This window comes from Notechis scutatus, chromosome 3 (genome assembly GCF_049901735.1).
Source record: "Notechis scutatus isolate UNSWTSFEM ecotype Mainland chromosome 3, rNotScu1.2, whole genome shotgun sequence".
In the NCBI taxonomy this organism is placed as follows: domain Eukaryota; kingdom Metazoa; phylum Chordata; class Lepidosauria; order Squamata; family Elapidae; genus Notechis; species Notechis scutatus.
In genome coordinates, this window is record NC_142011.1 from 48,959,190 (window position 1) to 48,978,805 (window position 19,616).

Below are 19,616 nucleotides of genomic sequence, written 5' to 3' on the forward strand. Positions count from 1 at the left end.
ATACAACTGGAAATTGAATTTCTCAAAGAATTAAAATCCACATGCTTCTTCATTTGAAATAGATATGTCACATTGTGTTTTAACAATAAAAAGTGCAATCAGATCAACAGCTAGAAATTGTGCTTTCCCCCCCCTCAGCTCCTAAAGAAGAATGATTTAATATCATAAGCCATGTTGTCTTCTTGAGTAGAGTGACAGCTCTGTAATCTAACCCATCTCTAGGCATTTTGAATGTGCTATATATAGTTGCAGTCTTCTTAGAAGTTTATTTTTGTCTCTCTTCATAAATATAGTTTTATAGTCATTAGTCATTTCTTTTCCCCCTCCTCACAGCAAATGTTTGGAGAGTAGGACGTTCAAAATTGGTTTAATTTGGAACTGGTTAAGTTAATTGTTCTTTGCTGTAGTGCTGTAATATGCACATTTATTGTTCTGTATCAGTAAGTTGTATGTATTATGTGATATTGAGTAAGAATGCTTCTTGAAGTCAATAATAATTAATTCTTGAACAAGCACAACAGTTCCTATCAACAAATCAGCCTTATAATAAAGCATATTAGTTGCTAAACTGCAACTTTACCATGCAGTCAACTCAAAGCAATAATATATAATGCTTATTGCAGGAGTTAACTTATTAACTCTTATTGCAAGAGTTATGCATTATAGATGAGAATGTTCTACAAATTGTGGTGGCATCGCATCTTCATGATATACCATTTTTTTTCTTGGATAAGAATATAGGCAAAGGGAAACATTAAAGATTGTATACAACAGACAACCAAGCTGGGTAGAAGATTTATTTTTCAGATTTGATCCTGCACACCCTAATAAAGTCAGCTTGCAGCGGTATACAACATTGTAAGTGATGTCCCTTGGAGCTTGTTACAGAATTCCCAGGGAAGGGAAACATATTAATAAACTATTCAGACATATGAACAGCATGGTGGCCTAGAGGCTGAAAATGCTCTCTTCCCACTCAGAAGTTTGAGAGTTCAATCCTAGGCAGTGGCAAATGTATCTCTGTCAGGACGCAAAGAGAAAATACCTGTTGTAAACTCTATGTAGGCATTAGGAAAGGCATCTGACCAGTAAACACTCAGGTCCATTTGGTCGCCCGACCGAATCCCAAAGCAAGGGATTACAGAGTCACAAAAAACTATCCAAACATATATTGGAAAATCATCTCAGCCAAGACTGCAAAATCCTCAAAATTCCTCAATTATCTTGCTGTTTCATCTTTTAGAGAAAGAAAAAATCCTGATTAGTTTCTTGAAGAGACTCTTAAAGAGGAGACAAGAGAATTAACTGTCACTAGGTCTGCTTCTAATCAAAGGGGAAGAGCTTGTTGAAGTATCAAAAAGAATGGGAATTTTTTGATGAAATGATCATATGTTGGAGTTCAAGATATCATAGAAAAAAGGAAATCAGAGTATTGCAATTTCCTTATGGCAAAATGGGTGGCAAATAAATTAAATACCTAATCATAAATGTGATATACACACTAAACCTTGGGACAGCTATTTCAACCAGTTTAGAGAAAATAATAGATGAGATTTGATGAACAGAAATTCTCAGTTTAAAAGGAGCAGAGAAGGCTTAGTAACTTCTAAAAAATAAAACACTGGAAGTTCCTCTGGACACATTCCAGTGAGAAGAAGAAAGTGTGTCTGTGTCTGTGTGTCTGTGTGTGTGTGTCTGTGTTTGTATATGTAGGGAAACCCTCTGAGAACTGCCCAGAGTCACTTATATAATGAGATGGGCAGGATATTCACATTCCATTTCAATTAAAAAGCACAAGAGATAAAATTATAAAATATGAATTCTAAAATCTAAAATATTATAAACATACGTCTAGATTACAGATATAATTTTTGCTTCATTTGTCATGGCCAGGAAATCAGTAAGATCTCCATTATAGGCTCTGTTTTGACTGTCACTATACATTGGATAGTTTGAAATTTCCGGTCCCACAGTCACAATCTGATTATGCTATTTTGCCCTACTTATAGAGGATAGTCAGCACATCTTCCATTGCCAGCGTGAATTCGGTTCAGTGTTGTCCATCTCGCATGGGGCTGATTAAACCCAGCTGTTTTTTTCAAGATGCAAGGCAAACATTGACATTGTGATGTGGGGGACAATTTTCTATACAATGCTTTTTCCACATATTCTATATGTCAAAATCATCTTCTACAAATACTTTAGCAATAGAAATAAATGGATATCTGAATCTCAACCTGTTTCGCTACAGGCAGGGTACAGTGCTCATCATTAGCAGCTGGGAGCTGTCAATAATCTTCAGGTGTTCTTGGAAGAGGCCATTTTTTATTACTTCTGGGGGTGGTGGTTCAGAATAGGCAGCCAGCATTTGCGAGTAATTTGGATTATCACATTAACAATCTACATTGACTCATGCAAGTGTTAACAATCCTGTTTGTGTACAGGCTATTAAGCCATACTGGGGTACAATACTTTGCTACTGAACAAATCAAGCTGAATGCAGATACCTGTAGTTCGGCCATTGCCGAACCCCAACTAGTGTCATTCAATTTGTGCAGGATGTTATTTATACTTCTCAATTTGGCAGCATACAAATTTAATGAACAAATAAACTTTGGGAACCTTTGTGAATGCAACAGGAGATAAACCGAGATAAAAAATTTAAGAGACCTTTATAGGATATGGGCAGTGGCTATAATTTCCAAGTAATTCATGTCCTTGACAGGTTATAAATGCTAAAGCACAAAAAGGAAATGTGGCTCAAAGTTGAAAGAAATAAAAAGGGCTTTTTGTTATGCTAATAGAAAAGGGAATTAAAAATGCAAGAGTTAAGCCTGTCTTAAAAAATTTACTCTTCAAGATATGATCATGACTGTCAAATGAAAGCAGGATGCTTTTGAGGCAGTACCAACATCTTTAATTCTGGCATTCTTGTTGGATTTTGATTATTTTACTCTGTTCTATTCTGTTTTAGACCTGATTTGTGATTTCAAATTGCATAGGCCACCTTGGGGATAACTGACATTGGCAAATTCAACTTTCTTATACTGACTTCTGATATCATTTGCCATGACATTTTGTAGAGGCCTCTGTGGGTTGAATTTAGGGAACAAGGTCAATATTGTTCTTAGTGTGTATGTGTGTATGTATGTGGGTGGCAAGAGAATTTATTTTAAAATGGCCCTGGAATTTTATATGTTTGAGAAGGAAACTGCTCAACTCCTTGTTGAAGCCATATTGATGGTTCATGACACACCCCTTCTGAATAGATAATTACCAATATGGTTTCAGGTCCAATTTAAAATGGTGGTTATTTGAAAGATTGTTTAAATGAACTTGCTCTTTATTTTAAGATCACATCTCAGTTATGAAAATAAGTTAGTAGTACATACTTTCATTTTCAGACATAAATATTCTTATATAGGTTCCTAAAGCTTGTTTGTTTTCTTCAATATTACTTCAAAGTTCTGTTTCTGTTTGTTTGAACTGGATTGTTTTGAAATGTGTATAAAACTAATCAATACATTTGAGCTATTTGTATTAGATAAGAAGTAGAAACAAAAGCAAAACCAAAGGTGATATAGCGCATGGAGGTTTCTATGCTGTCAGTAGAAATTAAGCTCAACTTGAAGGAATTAAGCTCAAGGAATCTTTACTTTTTGTTTTGTTAACTCAGGAACTGACGTTTTGAAATTTGAAATGCATTTATGTAAATAAAACTTACCAGCAAATAAATACAGGTGAACAAACATCCGATGGCTTTGAAAAACTTACCTCCCTTTTTTTGATTATCTTTGATTATCTTGGTAGAAATGAATTTGCAAGTCAGATATTTCAGATCCATTCATCCTGGAATTACCACTGTTATTCTGACATAGGCTTTTAATAGGTAGCATAGATAGAATTTTCTCACTGGATTTCCCTAACCACAAAAATCCTCTCCCATCTCTTCTTACATGCCCCATCTATCCCATAAATGCATCTTCATTGTCTCATTGCAAAGTTTATTGCTTCTTAATATTCAATGCTGTATTGTAGTATTCATTGATTTTAACTTTTTTTTAATGCTTGGGTTAAATGCTGCTGACCTTCCATGACGATCATGCTTTTGTAATAGGAAGAATGAATCTTCCACTATAAGGATTTCATACTATAATTTCCGTATAATATATTAATCCATAACCATATAATGTGTAGGTTTTTATACAAGACTTCTGTCTTTAAAAACATGCTTCAGTATGTTCAGATGAGTGACTTTGACTTTCTCCCTTTATGAATGTAGGAAGCCATTTTGAAGAGAGATTTGAAGGAAAGATCACATATGTACCTCCCCAGTCCTTGAGGACATCAGAAGAGGCCCTGTCACAGGTGCCCCTTCCAACTGAAATTGGTGAGTAACTACTACTTCTAGGGTCTTTCTCTGCAGTGAAACCATTGATCTTTGGAGCTAGTGGTTGTCCAGATTTGGGGAGTCCATATATGACAGTCCTACGAAAGAGGGATACTCATTTTCAAGGATTTGATAAAGAACGATAAAACTTTTCCTTGCTATTATTATTTATGTGTTACTATAATTTCTATGTTACCATTATATGTAACTTTGTGGGAAGAATTGGTAAGCTGTTTGTGTGTACTGACAGATTCTTAACATAATTCCCTTGGTCCCATTTTTGTCCAAGCATAAAAATAGCAGAAATTTCAAAGGCATTGCCAAACTCTAACGTTATTTAATACTCTGACTTTGTATCTCAGGCGAGAACACCAACATTTTGTGAAATTTAATATCACAATGCACACACACACACACACGCACACACACACACACACACACCATTAATGTAGTCTCTTTCATAGGTAAAACTTTTCCAGGGCCATTTTTTTTTCTTTATAAATTTCTGCTTCTGTTGTGATTTACTTTGAAAGAATATAAAAGATAAATTTCACAACTGCAGAACATGGATAAATTATAATCTACTGTAGGAGATATGGTCTCCTGAAAAATTACCAGAAACTACAACTGCTATAAAATTAAGTAATTTGTAAATGACTGTTGTGAGCATGCCAATTATAAAAGAGTCATGTTGGTTATTGATTCATTTCTGGGGTTAATTTAAAAACAGAGCATTACCTTTTAAGGCTATGGACAAGTAGACAGATCTGAAGGCATTGAATGAATGCCTTTTTCAAACAAACCTGCTTATTAAATAATATCTTAATCAGATATCTGCTCCATTCCTAGCCTTAGGCAGGTAGGTGGAGAAGATATTTGTAGTATGGCACCAAATTCTGGAATTTCCTTCTTCAACTGGTGCCTAGGTTAGTGTGTTTACACCCCTTGGAGAAGGTTATGAAGTTCTCAATAATATTTAGTTGCTTTTAAATGCATATTTATTCATTTATCAAAAGCAGTTTATCTTTTTCATCCAGAAAGACTTTCAGAGTAACTTACATGTACCTGGTAAAACAGAACACAATAAAAAAAGGAAAAGGAATGGGAGAAAAAAATCAGAAGGAGGGGAAGAACAATAAATTCAGTTACAGATAGTCCTCTACCTATAACATTTGGTTTAGTGACCATTCGAAGTTGCAATGGCACTGAAAAAAGTTACTTTTGACCATTTTTCACACGTATGACTGTTGCAGCATTCCCATGGTTATGTGATTTACATTCGGATGCTTGACAACTAGTTTACATTTATGACAGTTGAAGGGTCCCGGAGTCATGTAATCCCCTTTTGCAACCTTCTGACAAGCAAAGTCAATGGGGAAGCCAGATTCACTTAACAATCGTGTTACTCACTTAAAAGCTGCAATGACTCAGTTAACAAATGTGACAAGAAAAGTCATAAAATGAGGCAAAACTCACTTAACAAATTTTTCACTTAGCAACATAAATTTTTGGCTCAACTGTGATCTTAAGTCGAGCATTATTTGATTATACACATTATTACTGCAGCAAGGATAACATTTGCCCAGAACTGGAAAGAGGCAGTTATACCAAATGAAGAAGAAATAATAAACAAAAGCTTGCTATGCGCTGAAATGGACAAGTTAACTCTAGAAATGAAAAACAAAGATGAATCAGCATACTATGCAATTTGGGACAAATTCTATCATTGGTGGGAGCAGAAAGGAAGGTCTTAAGTTGGGAAAGGAGTGGTTGAAAGGGTAGATGATTGGATGAGATGAAAAGAAGACGAATGATGTTAGAAATGTATTATATGAATGAACAAATGTATATATGTGTATAGTTGAATAATTGTTTATAAGAAAATGTATATATATGTGATATTGACCCAAAATCATGTCAAACTGACTTCACTATGTTCAATGTTTTTAATTGTTTTGTTTAATTAAATGTTTAACAAAAAAAAGTCGAGGACTGCCTGCACTAATATTGCATAAAAGTCGAGGACTGCCTGCACTAATATTGCATAAAAGTCGAGGACTGCCTGCACTAATATTGCATAAAAGTCGAGGACTGCCTGCACTAATATTGCATAAATAGTCTATATTATGACTATGAGTCTGCTCCTCTGTATAAATTATATGTTAATGTATAATTTTTATTTATAAGTTTTTAAAAAATCTTTACTTTGCTAGATCTTTGAGATGTAAGGTGTAAAGAGATTATACTGATCACCATTCCCTTGACATTTAACTCAAATCATTGCTACCTTGAAAGCTATAAATCAATGTTTTTCAAACTTGGCAACTTTTAAGATGTGGGCATACTGGCTGGGGAATTCTGGGAGTTGAAATCTTCATGTCCTAAAGCTGTAAGTTTGAAACACACTGTTCTAAGTGGTGACTATGGACACCTTATAAACTATCTCCTCTTGTATTGCTATCTTGCATGCTGTGTTCAACATGAGATTCTGGTTTGGAATCCCAACTACAGGAAGAACAAGTGGAGAGAGAGCTAAAAGTCAGGATCTTTTCAATGTGATATGAACACTCTGCCATGTCTTTCCTATGCCCTGGCACTAAGTCTCTTGGTTCTTTAGATAAATTGAGGAAATAATGCATTCTTATCACCAGATACATCATTATTATACTATTTTTGGAGCAGAGTTGGCTCATTTTTCCTTCCCAACTAGTGAAGGGAAAGTCCAAAGCAGTTTTATTTATTTATTTATTTATTTTATTTGGTTTGTCAGTTGCTTACAAGATAATAGGTATAAGTAAAAACATAGTTAGGAAAACATGGATACATATAAGAAAAATAAAAGAAACAATAGGACAGGGACAGTAGGCACGTTGGTGCGCTTATGCATGCCCCCTATAGACCTCCTAGGAAAGGGGTGAGGTCAATAGTAGAAAGTCTAAGGTTAAAATTTTTGGGGTTTGGGGAAGAAACCACAGAGTCAGGTAGAGTATTCCAGACATTGACCACTCTGTTGCTGAAGTCATATTTCCTACAATCAAGTTTGGTGCGATGAACCTTGAGTTTGTATCTATTGTTTGCTCTTGTATTGTTATGGTTGAAGCTGAAGTATTCATTGACTGGTAGGACATTGCAAAGTATGATTTTATATACTATACTTAGATTGGACCGAAGGCGGCGTAGTTCTTGGTTTTCTAGGTCTAGAATTTCGAGTTTGGTGGCATAAGGTATTCTGCAACAAGTAGAGGAGTGGAGAACTCTTCTTGTGAAATATTTCTGGACTTTCTCAACTGTGTTAATATCAGATACGTAATGTGGGTTCTAGACTGATGAGTTGAATTCGAGTATTGGTCTAGCAAATGTTTTGTATGCTCTAGTTAGTAGTGTAATATTACCAGAGAAAAAGCTATGTAAGATTAGGTTAACAACTCTTAATGCCTTTTTGGCTATGTAGTTACAGTGGGCTCTAGCACTTTGATCATTAGAGATGAGTACTCCAAGATCCTTGACAGAGTTTGGATCATCAACAAGATCTTGACTATTCAGCCTGTATTTATTTTCTGATTTTTTTTTTGCCAATATGTAAGACAGAGCATTTATTTGTTGAGATTTGAAGTTGCCATTTGTTTGACCATTCTCATACATAGTCGAGGTCTTTTTGAAGGGTAGCAGTATTGTCTGTGGTGTTGAATAGCTTTACATCATCAACGAAGAGAACGTAGTTGCTCTTAATATGATCACAGAAGTCATTTATGTAGAGTATGAAGAGAGTTGGTCCTAGAACACTACCTTGGGGGACACCACTGTTGACAGGTACAGAATTTGATAGGGCGCTCCCAATTTTGACCATTTGTTGTCTGTTTGACAGGAATGCTTCTATCCAGTTATGCAGGTGTCCAGATATACCATAAGATTTTCGTTTTAGGAGTAGTTTGTCGTGTACCACTGAATCAAAGGCTTTACAGAAGTCTATGTAGATTGCGTCTATTGCTTTGCCCTGATCGAGTTGAGTAGTCCATATGTTTTTGCAGTGTAAAAGTTGCTGATTGCAGGATAGTTTTTTTTCTGAAACCAAATTGTTTATTAGAGAGTAGGTTGTTTGTCTCTAAGTGGTGGATAATGGATTGGTTAATAATTGATTCCATGACTTTACAGGTGACACAGCATAAAGAGATTGGACTGTAATTTTCAACTAGGCTGGGGTCTCCCTTTTTGAAAATGGGGATGACCATGCTTGTGACCATAGTTTTGGCAAGGAGCTGGTCCTGAAAGATTTTTCGAAGATTATGCTTAGAGGTTCGGCTATGGCAGTGGATAGCTTTTTTAAGAAGTAGGCACATATTCTGTCCGGTCCAATAGATAGAGATGGTTTTAGATTGTGTAGTGCTTTTTCAACATTGTCCACTGTAAAATCTATATGTATTAGATCATTGTAGTTGTCTGTGGTATGACTAGGAAATACTGGGCATGATCCATTGCTGTTTACAAATACTGAGCCAAAGAATGTGTTAAAGAGGTTGGCTTTAAAAGTCTTTGTAAATAACTGTATATAGGCATAGCAACATTTTTGCACATTGGTTGATGTCATCTTTATGTAGCTATTTATAGCGGCTACTCTGTTAACTGTTTAAAATTCTGGATGACAAAAAAACAGCGTAATGTAATCTCATCTCTATATTGGCATAGCTATGATCTGAGGAACAGCGATATACAGTATTGTTAAGATTCCTGGCCTGAACCCATAATTAACTAGTTATGTGTAGCTATCTTTCCTGTACAGCTCATGGCAGCACACACTGATCCCAGGGACATATCTTTCCTTAATGAGTTCTTTTCTTCATTCATCTAAAATAAAATTTACATTTAAAGTTTATTTACCAAAAGGAAGAATGCTTCCGCAATAATTACTTGTGAATGGAAGGGGTTGTTTCTCATTCACTGAAGAACAGAACAATAGGCCACTGAAAGCAAGTGAATAAACATGATATAAATAATTGAGGCCTCGTCAAGTAAAAGCATTTAGCCAAACCTGTATGAGCTCAGAAGTCAAGTACGATCTGTTTAGCTGCTTTAACACTTGGATGGGTACTACTTGAGAGTTCCAGGGCTATAGGTTACAGATGCAAATTGAAAAAAAAAAAAAAAACATCCCAGAAGACGACAATGGAAAAACATGTCTATAATGTAGCTAAAGAAATGTTGAATGATAGCACTGAAATTGTCTTTTACAAAATACAGACCAAAGTACATGCTGCTAGAAGTGAATATATCAGCAGAAGGTAAAATTAATGCGATCAAGCGACTGAGAAATGCCCTCATTTGATTGTCCTTCATGCCTCTGTAATACACATATTTACACATATTCATTTAGGAGGACTTTGCTATTCTGGGGCAGGGGGAGGTCCTTGGTTAAAGAGAGCCTCCATTGGAGCACTTTACCTCTGTGCATGAGTGGTATCAAGAAGGAAGACAAAAAGACTAGAGATCCTAAGCATACTTATTTAGCAATAGCTCTTAGACTTATAAACCGCTTCACAGTGCTTTACAGTTCTCTCTAAGCAGTTTACAGAGTCAGCTTATTGCCCCCAACAATCTGGGTCCTCATTTTACTGACCTCAGAAGGATGGAAGGCCAAGTCAGCCTTGACCTGGTCAGACCGAACTGATGGCAGTGAACAGTGAGTTAACCTGCAAAACTGCATTCTAACCACTGTGCCACCAATGCTCTTTAGGAATAGGTTCCTCTGAATCCAAAGGAATTTACTACAGAATAAGAGCAGGTTTCCTGGGTTTCCTTGTCTTTGGAACTCAATGTAAAGACTCTAGTTACTGTAGCTCATTTCTTCTTACATACAAAAGGTTAAGACAACTCAATATTTAGAATAAATTCCCTAATTTCAATCTCAGTTTACATGGAGTAAGGGGTGAAAAAGAGGGAAAAAGAGGGAAACAATAGTCTACACCACTGGCTAATAATAGCAGTTATTACATACATGATGAATGTTAGATCAAGTATGCAAAGTATGAAAAAGGAGGTTGTTGTTTTTAATTGTAGGAAATCAGTCATTTCTAGCATTTGCCATTAATTTTGGTGTAGATTTTTTTTACTGTAAATGAGGAAATCTAGAAAAGCAATAAAAATATAACCTTCAGCTTCCACTCTCAAAACAGTTCTATATTACCCTTCTCCAACCTTCAAAAAAGTAGGAAAGCATCCTAAAAATAAATATTTAGTTGAGTCCAATTCTGGAGATTACCCCCATTGCCCACTTCAGGGATTTTTTTTTTTTTTTTGCTTCCCAGTCTGGTCTATAACCCTGGAATTTCCTGGGTAATTTCCCATCAAGTGCTATTCATATTCAACACTACTTTGTTTATTATTATTATTATTATTATTATTATTATTATTATTATTATTATTATTATTATTATTATTATTATTATTATTATTATTATTGGCTGGGTGGTGGTGGTGGAGGAGAAGGAGATAATCAAAGTTATCCAGAAAACTCTGGCAATAGCAACTGCCAGAGTTGTGGCAGTTTTCATCTATACTGTAATGTTTGGAAATTATGACAGTTGCAGTCCCAGCACATCCGGAGGGTACCTGAGTAGGGACAGACCTGTGTACTAACCATTTTGCCTGAATTTGCATGTAAAGAAACATTGAACAGATGGAACATTTCTTTAGACCAGGGGTTAGGGGTTAGGGGTTAGGTTAGGTTAGTCCTCATGGACCACCAAACTCATAATTTTAGATCCCAGGGACCACTAACCAGTTCTGTGGGCATGGCCTAATTTGTGGGTGTGGCTTGGTGGTCATGTGACTGGCTGAGCATGGCTTGTATGTAAATATTATAAATATTTATATAAATATTGATTTTTTTTAATAAAAAAGAGCAACTTTTACCCAAAATCAGGCAAAGCAGGCAGATTGAGTTGCTCACAGAATCACAGATTCATTCAGAGATCTATCTATCTGCCATTGGCTAGCTCAGTCTGTCACATAAAATTTGCTTGTAAGCAAACTCATAAAATTAACTCACAACACACCATGCATGTAAATATTGAATTTTTTATTTAAAAAAGGGCAACTTTTACCCAAAATCAGGCAAATCAGGCAGATTCAGTTGCTCACAGAATCATTCAGTGATCTATCTATCTGCCATTGGCTAGCTCAGTCTCTAAAATTTGCTTGCCGTGAGTCTGCACTGAATTTGCTTGCAAGCAAACCTTCAGTCCTAAGGGAGGTTCGGCTGTGCTGAGCCGAAGATCTAAAGACTAGCTAGAAAGCAAGAAATCCAATCATTTCCTGCTTCCTAGCTAATCTAAATCTCCCGGCACAGTAGAACAGATGATGGTTGGAAAAAGGAAAAATAGCAATTTAGTAGGCAAGTTTACTGGGTAAGGAGTGAGTGGGTGGGGAGGGTTCCTGTGGGCCATGTGGGCGGCGCAGCCTTGTGTTCCTGTGCAGCCTGGATTTATTGCTTTGTGGGGGTGCTCTGGGGGTGAGATTTCTCTGTGGCCCACCAAAATTTTCTCACGGCCCACTGGTTGGCAACCGCTGCTTTAGACAACAGAGAGCTTCCATTCAAGATTAGAATTACCAACTTTGATCCAACTATTTACAAAGTCTGCACTACTATTACTATTAATGTACTCATCACTCCTTATCACCCACCCCTTCCCACTTGTGATTGTATGACTGTAACTTTGTTGCTTGTATCCTTACGATTTATACTGACTGTTTCCTAGTATGATTTGATTGCTTATTGTACCCTATGACTACTAAGTGTCATACCTTACGATTCTTGACTCTTGACAAATGTATCTTTTCTTTTTATGTTCACTGAGAGTATTTACACTAAGACAACTTCCTTGTGTGTCCAATCACACTTGGCCAATAAAGTATTCTATTCTATTCTATTCTTTTTATACAGTGTCAAAAAAGAGGAATTGCATTGCTAATCAAGGAAATATTTTCATGCAACGTGCACATGCAAATTTACAAGTATAAATACATTCAGAAATAGTTACTAATTTTAACGAAACACCCTACCAAGAAGTGTCTGTTCAGCCCAGTGTGTAGAGAGCAGTACTACAAGATGAAGCAACTATATTCTGCTATTGAACAACAGGTACAAGCAGGGCTTTCTGATCAATAAATCAATAAATAGGCCTCCTGTTAGAGCTAAGTAAAAGGTAAAAACCACCGACTAATAGCTGGAGCATGAGCCAAAAAATAAGAATTTGCCTGCAAGAACCTGAAATTAGAGAAACAGGCCTTGCTTGTCCTGAACGTAATGATCCATCTTATCCCATGAACGATACAATATTTATTATATTTACAATTCTAGTGGGAAAGAAATAGTAATTGTTGATGATATTGAAGAATCTTGAATTTTGCCAATATGTTGCATGTTCTCCCTCTTGAATGGATATCTTTTCAATCTCTTAACAGTTTTTTCTGCTCTGCAATAGTGCTATAGGGCTATTTGATGAATTTTAAATAGTATTCTCCATTTTAGTGTTCTTAGTATATTCTTAAATGCATGTTAGAAGGCACATTTCATTAATTTGTACATAAAAATAAGAGTGCCCATGGTAGTGGGGACAAGGTACATGATGGTGGCCATAATGCTTAATTTTAAACCTCTCCTTGCAAATTTTCCTGTTTCAAAGAATGTGAATCTTCACTGCTACCTTCTTCTGGCAATCTTTTTTCCATCGCTTGATATATTTTGGCTTATCCTTTATTTTGTGTTCCCTCCCTCCTTCTCTGATAGTTCAGTTTAATTTAACAAAGCACATGTCAAAAGTGAGGCTATTTTTAGTAGATTTTTTTTTAAAAAACCAGGAAGTAACAGATTAAAAGCAAAAGCAGCAATTTTGAGACTTTCACACCGCCACCATTTTCCCTCCCCAAACTATCAGAAGCAGTTTGAAAGTAATTGTGATTGTTATCACATCTGTTGGCTTAAAATGCTAAGAACAAGGAACATTTTTTTTGTCTGGCATCAACAAAAATCCCCACGGTCATACTCTAAACAAAAGGAAGAACAGAATGAAAGAAAGAACCAGTAGCCTGCATCCTGTGCAGAAGAGAAAGGGGAACTGATAAAACTCTGGTCAGTGTCATCCCTCCTGATAAAATGTGTGCTACTGAGGTGGAGCTGAAAAGTTGTCGAGCAGCATTTTATAGGAATGCTTTATAGAACCTGAAGCTTACGAACCAGGACAAAGAGTGGGGAGGAATAGTTCCCTCCAATGGAGAAAGAACATGTCTCAAAAATGAAAGCTAATTTTGTAGTAGTTTCAAATATTCTGAAGATGAGCTGGTAATAGGTCAGCTTAGTTCTCCAACACTGAGGTTATAGGATTTCTATTCTTAAACTTAGTCAGAATTCTTATATGGAGATTCCTTTTGATTTATGTGTTTGGATAAGAATTGCTTGGCGGGCTGGAGAAGTGATTAATAGAGAGGCAAAATAGGGATGTGTAACACTTTGGATTCCAAAGGAAAATCTGGAGAGAGAGGCTGTGTGCATGCAGCTTCTGTCAACAATTCAAAGGAAAGGTCCTGGGATTATGCTACAGCTGAGGAGGGTTGTCCTCATTTAGCAATCATTATTGGGACTGGCAACTTGGTTGTTAAGCAAAGTGGTCACTAAGTAAAATTGCAAATGTGTTTGTGCTTTTACTTCAGCTTTCTTTAGCTTTACAGAACTGTGAAGGTTGTAAATGTGAAGATTGATTGCAAAGTTACCTTTTCATCACTGTTATATCTGGTAACAATTATTAATGTAATTGTTTTGAGAAATTGTTTATAGATGCTACATAAGGATCCCAGCGCTCCTCACCCCTTGGAATCCAAAATATTGCACTGCCTGAAAGCATATTTTATTCACTTTCACAGGTTTACTCCATTTTTGTTTTAAAATCCATGTTTCTTATTGTAAGAGTCAAGAACAGAGGTGGTATTCAGCAGGTTCTGACCAATTCTGGAGAACCGGTAGTGGAAATTTTGAGTAGTTCGGAGAACTGGCAAATACCACCTTGGACTGGAGATTTTACGGTATCCTTTCCCTGTCATTTTCTTGACCAGTGGTGGGATTCAAATTTTTATATACCGGTTCTGTGGGCGTAGCTTGGTGGGCACACCAAGCTACGCCCACAGAACCGGTATATAAAAATTTGAATCCCACCACTGGTCAATGAAATTGTTGTAAACAGCAGCCAAAATTTCCCAATGTAGTCTTTCATGTAATGTAATCTTTCCACCGATGTCAGAATCTCACAGGAATTCACAATGGAACAAAGAGAAATCAAGAATATTCCTATTCAGAGTGTTAACATTATGTGAAAGAAAGTACAATTTCTTGAAGGCCAATTTCAATGACAATTTCTAGCTTTTTAAAATCTATCCATCTACATTTTGGATGAGTCTTAAAATTCCTTCTTTTGTTTATTTTTGTACCAATTTTGATAATACTGAAAACATTTCTGAGTAATCATGCATAGACTTCTTCTGTTTTCTGTGTTTCTACTAATTTATTCATTCATTTATTATGTTTATTTCTTGCCTTTTCTCCAAAAGAAATCTAAGAACATTTGCATGAGACTCTTCATTTTGTCCACACAATAGCAGCCCTGCGTGCTAGATTGGAGCGACTGATTCAAAGTCACTCTGTGACTTCCTTGGTTAAGGGGAGACTTAGGGGTCATACCTTAATGACTGCACCACACTGGTTTTCAGACCTCCTATCTTATTTCCCCCCCACCTCCATCCTGTGAGTCAGAGTGAAAGCAGAAGCTGGTGAATATTACATAGGGTGAAGCCAAGCAGAGCCAGAAGAGCTATTTAAAACTTATCTTGGTTTTGCAGTTCTCCTTGTCTTTTAAGCAGCCCCTTTTGCTCTGATTAAGATCTTGTGATATAAAGGAATTTCCTAAAGGGGAAAACCTAGTGAATTGTTGACCTGTAATATTGGTGATTGCATTTTTTATAATAACATGGGAATCAGAATAGAGCTGGAAGGGCTAGTCCAACCCCTGCTCAAGCAGGAGACCCTATACAATTTGAGACAAGTGGCTTCCCTGTCTCTTCTTAAAAACCTCTAGTGATAAACACACACAACCTCTGAAGGCAAACTGTTACACTTGCTAATTAGCGTTATGAGGTTTCTCCTTAATTCAGGCTGCTTCTCTTCTTGGTTAGTTTCCATCCATTGTTTCTTGTCTTGCCTTCTGGTGCTTTGGAAAATAAGTTGACTCTCTCTTCTTTGTGGCAGCCCCTCAAATACTGGAATATTGCTGTCATGTCACCCCAGTCCTTTCCTCTAGACTAGTCATACCCAGTTCCGCAACCGTTTTAGTCTCCAGGCCTTTAATCATCTTAGTTGTTCTTCTCTGCACTTTTTCCAAAGTCTCAACATCTTTTTTGTTAATGTGGTAGCCAAAACTGGATGCAGTATTCCAGGTATGGTCTTAGTAAGACTTTATAAAGTGGTACTAATGCTTTACGTGATATTGATTCTATGCCTTTGTTTATACAACCAAGGGTTGTATTAGCTTTTTTGGTTGCTCCTGCATACTCCTCTCAACTACAAACCATGAGACAGTAAAAGAGAATTGTGATTGTAGCAGTAGAAGGAAAATATACAGTATTTTTCCTGAAAATTTGTTAATTCTGAACTTTTTAAAGATAATCTGTCAGAAGGGATTCAGCCAAATTCTGGATTTAAGGATGAAGCACTGTTCATTCAGTTAGCAATTGAAGCATTGTTAGCAAAAAAAAAAACACCTGTTTCCCTTTATGGCTGATGCTACTTTTGATTCACAATATAGTTTTATAGCCTGAAGCAAAAATGAATGACAGATTATGAGAATACTAGTGTGAGCAACAAGCAGAATTTTTACAACAATGACATTTCCAGTCTGTATACCTCCTAGGGAGATTTTATTTTACATAAAAATAAAGGGAAACAGTTTTTTATGTACCACTAAAATATCTATAAAGTATGCATAGAAATCTTGCAGATATTTTACATTTCATGGTCTTTGAGATTTTCTGCTTACTTTTTTCACTGTCTTGGAATTTTTGGATATCTTTAGGTCTTTATATTTCTCCAGGTAAATATATATCTAATGAACACTACAGTAATCCATAAAAGTTTATGTTGCATAAAAAATGAAGACAAATGAATTTTTCTTTCCTTTCAGTGCAATGAAGTGCACTGCCTTATGCCACTGCTTCATTAGCTGAACTGGTTCCTGGGTATAATTCAAGATGGTGGTTATTAAGACCTTCATTCTTGAGGGACACCTTGTTTCTGAATGTTTCTACTTGTTAGGTAAGGTTAGGTTGAGTTGGCATGCTTTGGGTCCCACTGACATTTTCTAGAACCCAGAAAGCACCCCTTTTTTGATGTAGTGCCCTCTAGAATGACATTGCCCCAGGAGACGCATATAATTCCCATCCCAATGACATTCAAGAAACTATTAAAACTTGGTTGTTCTCCCAGCCTTGGGATAAGATGGTTGTGGAATTGCTATGGTTTTGATTCTTTTGGTATTGAACTAACTTCCAGGTTGGTTGTGGTTTCTTCTAATTGTTTTGTTTTTTTTCCTCTTTTAATCATAAGTTGCCCAGGGTTGTTAAGGCATTGGGTGGACTCCAAATCAAATGAAATAAAAAATAAACATGTAATAATAAAGTATTCTGAATCTCCTACCAATTACAGCCATTCCTGGATTAAGTTATCATGAGCGAGAAGAAAAAAAAGCTTTTCTTCCATATCACACAATTTATATGCATTCTATCATGTCTCTCATCTTAACTGTTTTTTCAGCTGAAAAATCTCTCCATAAGCTTTTTCTTATGGGGTTCTACTCTTACTTTGATTATTTGTGTAGCCCCTTTTCTCCATCTTTTCCAATTATGTATATAGCACCATTTTTAAGGACAATGATTAATACCGTATACAGTGTGGACTTCAAAGAGTAATTATCCTAGACATTACAATGTTGGCCATTTTATATTCCTTGAAATTTGTCAGTGCAAAAGATTGGGCATCCGTTTAGAATCTTGAGATGCTCTTGTTCAGGTACTGTTTATTCCAGTCTTTTACATGTCTTAATTATTTTGACAGACATCGGGTTGTAGAAAGAAGTTAATGGAAAAGATCAAAAGGTATTATATAAGTGATGTCTGGTAGTTTTCTAGAGAATTTTGTTTATGCAGTAAAGTACATTTTCTTTTTCTCGTAATTTTTGAACAAGGGTGTTCAGCCTGTGAATAAACCCTTTATCCTTTTGCATGGTAATTGCTATATATTGCCTGTGTTATGACAGCAAGAAATATGACAGCTTAATCTGCCCTGATAGGTTTGTAAACTCTTCACACTCCACGACTGAAGAAGGCAGCTTTTGAAAGAGCTGAGGCACTTTAAGGACATCAGCTTCACCAGCAGGGTGTAAACTCTTGGATGCATATTTAGGAATCCAAATAAGCAGCTGCATTCATTCTTAGAAGTGTTGAACAGGTCTGAAAAATCCATGAGGAAGCTTATTCATTGTAGGAATTTTCTTATTACAAATTATGATTGCCACCCCTAAATCTCAAGTCTTCCCTGACTTAACATTCTCCAAACACTTTCTCAGGTCCGTACAAGGAACGGCTGTGGAGTTTGAGAGTAAGGGGGACTTATAATCTATTACATTAGTGAGCTTTGGTGCGTGAAAGCTTGGTGCAAGGTATATGATTTAGTAGAAATAGAAAACTTATGAGAGGTATCCCAAATGGCAAGAAATCCAACTGCTTGCCCAGAATGTTAGAAATTAATGTTTGGATTATATGTATAGACATTACATGTGTAGAAAAAGCATGAGGAAGATTTGATTTCTATCTCAAATACCATTTCTCTTGTGAACTTGCTAAGCCACCGAGTCTCATCCTCTATCACTCATTTATCATATGACCAAAGTAATCTAGACTTTTTTAATGTAAAATTTAACTCTGAAGTATCCAATGATAGGCAAAACATTGACTGCAATATGAAGAAAATTATTAGGGAGAAAATAATCAGCAAGTTGTTCTGCATCATCTCTCTTTCTGGACTTTTTAAAAAGAATTTTCAAATACGAATAAGTATAAGAATAAGTATATCATCTTATTCTTTTATCATGGGCCTCGTGAATTATACTTATGTCACATGCCAGAGCTTTTGGTCACCTGCCCAGAGATGATACAGAAACAAGAAATGAATAGGGTTTTTTTTAATTCCCTACATGACAGATATTACTATAGAGGGAAGTAAGATTGTTACTTGACTTTGATCTGAAATTCTTTCCCCCCCGCTCTTCCTTTTAAAATGAAAGTAAGTGATTAAAGGAGGGTTATAGTTTTGGGATTTTGGATTAGTCTCAGAGAATTGAAGGTTCAAATTCACTCTCAGTCACAGAAACTCCTTGAATGGCTGGGCCACTCACTCTCTTTGAGCCCAGCCTACCTCACAAGATTATTGTTGTGGGGAAAAAAATGGAAGGAGAAAGTGCTATGCATACTGTTAGGAATGATAGTCACCTAACAGTTGGGTTGGCAATATATAAACCAGGATAGTCATTTAATACTGTTGTATCTATAAGAGAATGTTGTAATTGTGATTGGCAGAGGTTCCTCTAACGGCCATAAGATGGAGCCAGAAACCTGGTTTGTTCTTTTTTGCACTTTCTTTGCTTTCCTTTTGCTTTTTGCCTGATCGTCATTCTGCTTGAATTGCTGTGAGTCTTGCAACTATTCGCAAGCTCCATTTACTGAACTTTGTTTATGATACTGGTAAAGAAAAGGACTTCATTTTTGGATTATCCCTGGACTGATTATTTTGAATACTAACTGCTTTAACTGCATATGATTTGGATTGTTTGTTGGACTTTGTTTACCCATTTACAGGAAGTAAAACTTACATTTTACTATTCAGTGTATCTGTGTCCTGGTTGTGTGTTATTCATCACCACTCTCACTATGTTTCCCTGAGTGCACTCATTCTCCTAATGGGGAATACCTCAACATATACTATCCTAAACTCTTTGACAAAAGGCAAATTTAAATCTAACAAATAAATACAATTTCTTACAAAAGGAACAAAGATATAATAGTAAATGAAAAGTATGTGTTAATTAAAAAAGCAAAAACAAATTAGCAAGTTATGCTATCATAAAATAGGACCAGT

General features: G+C 36.1%; 1 protein-coding gene across 2 annotated transcripts in view; it reads left to right on the top strand.

Moving 5' to 3' along the window:
- TFEB (transcription factor EB) overlaps positions 1-19,616 on the top strand; it is an 84,063-nt gene that overhangs the window by 41,971 nt on the left and 22,476 nt on the right. For both annotated transcript variants that reach the window (XM_026680335.2, XM_026680334.2), the window contains exon 2: positions 4,283-4,390. The gene's annotated coding sequence lies outside the window, so the exon portion shown is untranslated. The remainder of the gene's footprint in view (positions 1-4,282; positions 4,391-19,616) is intronic.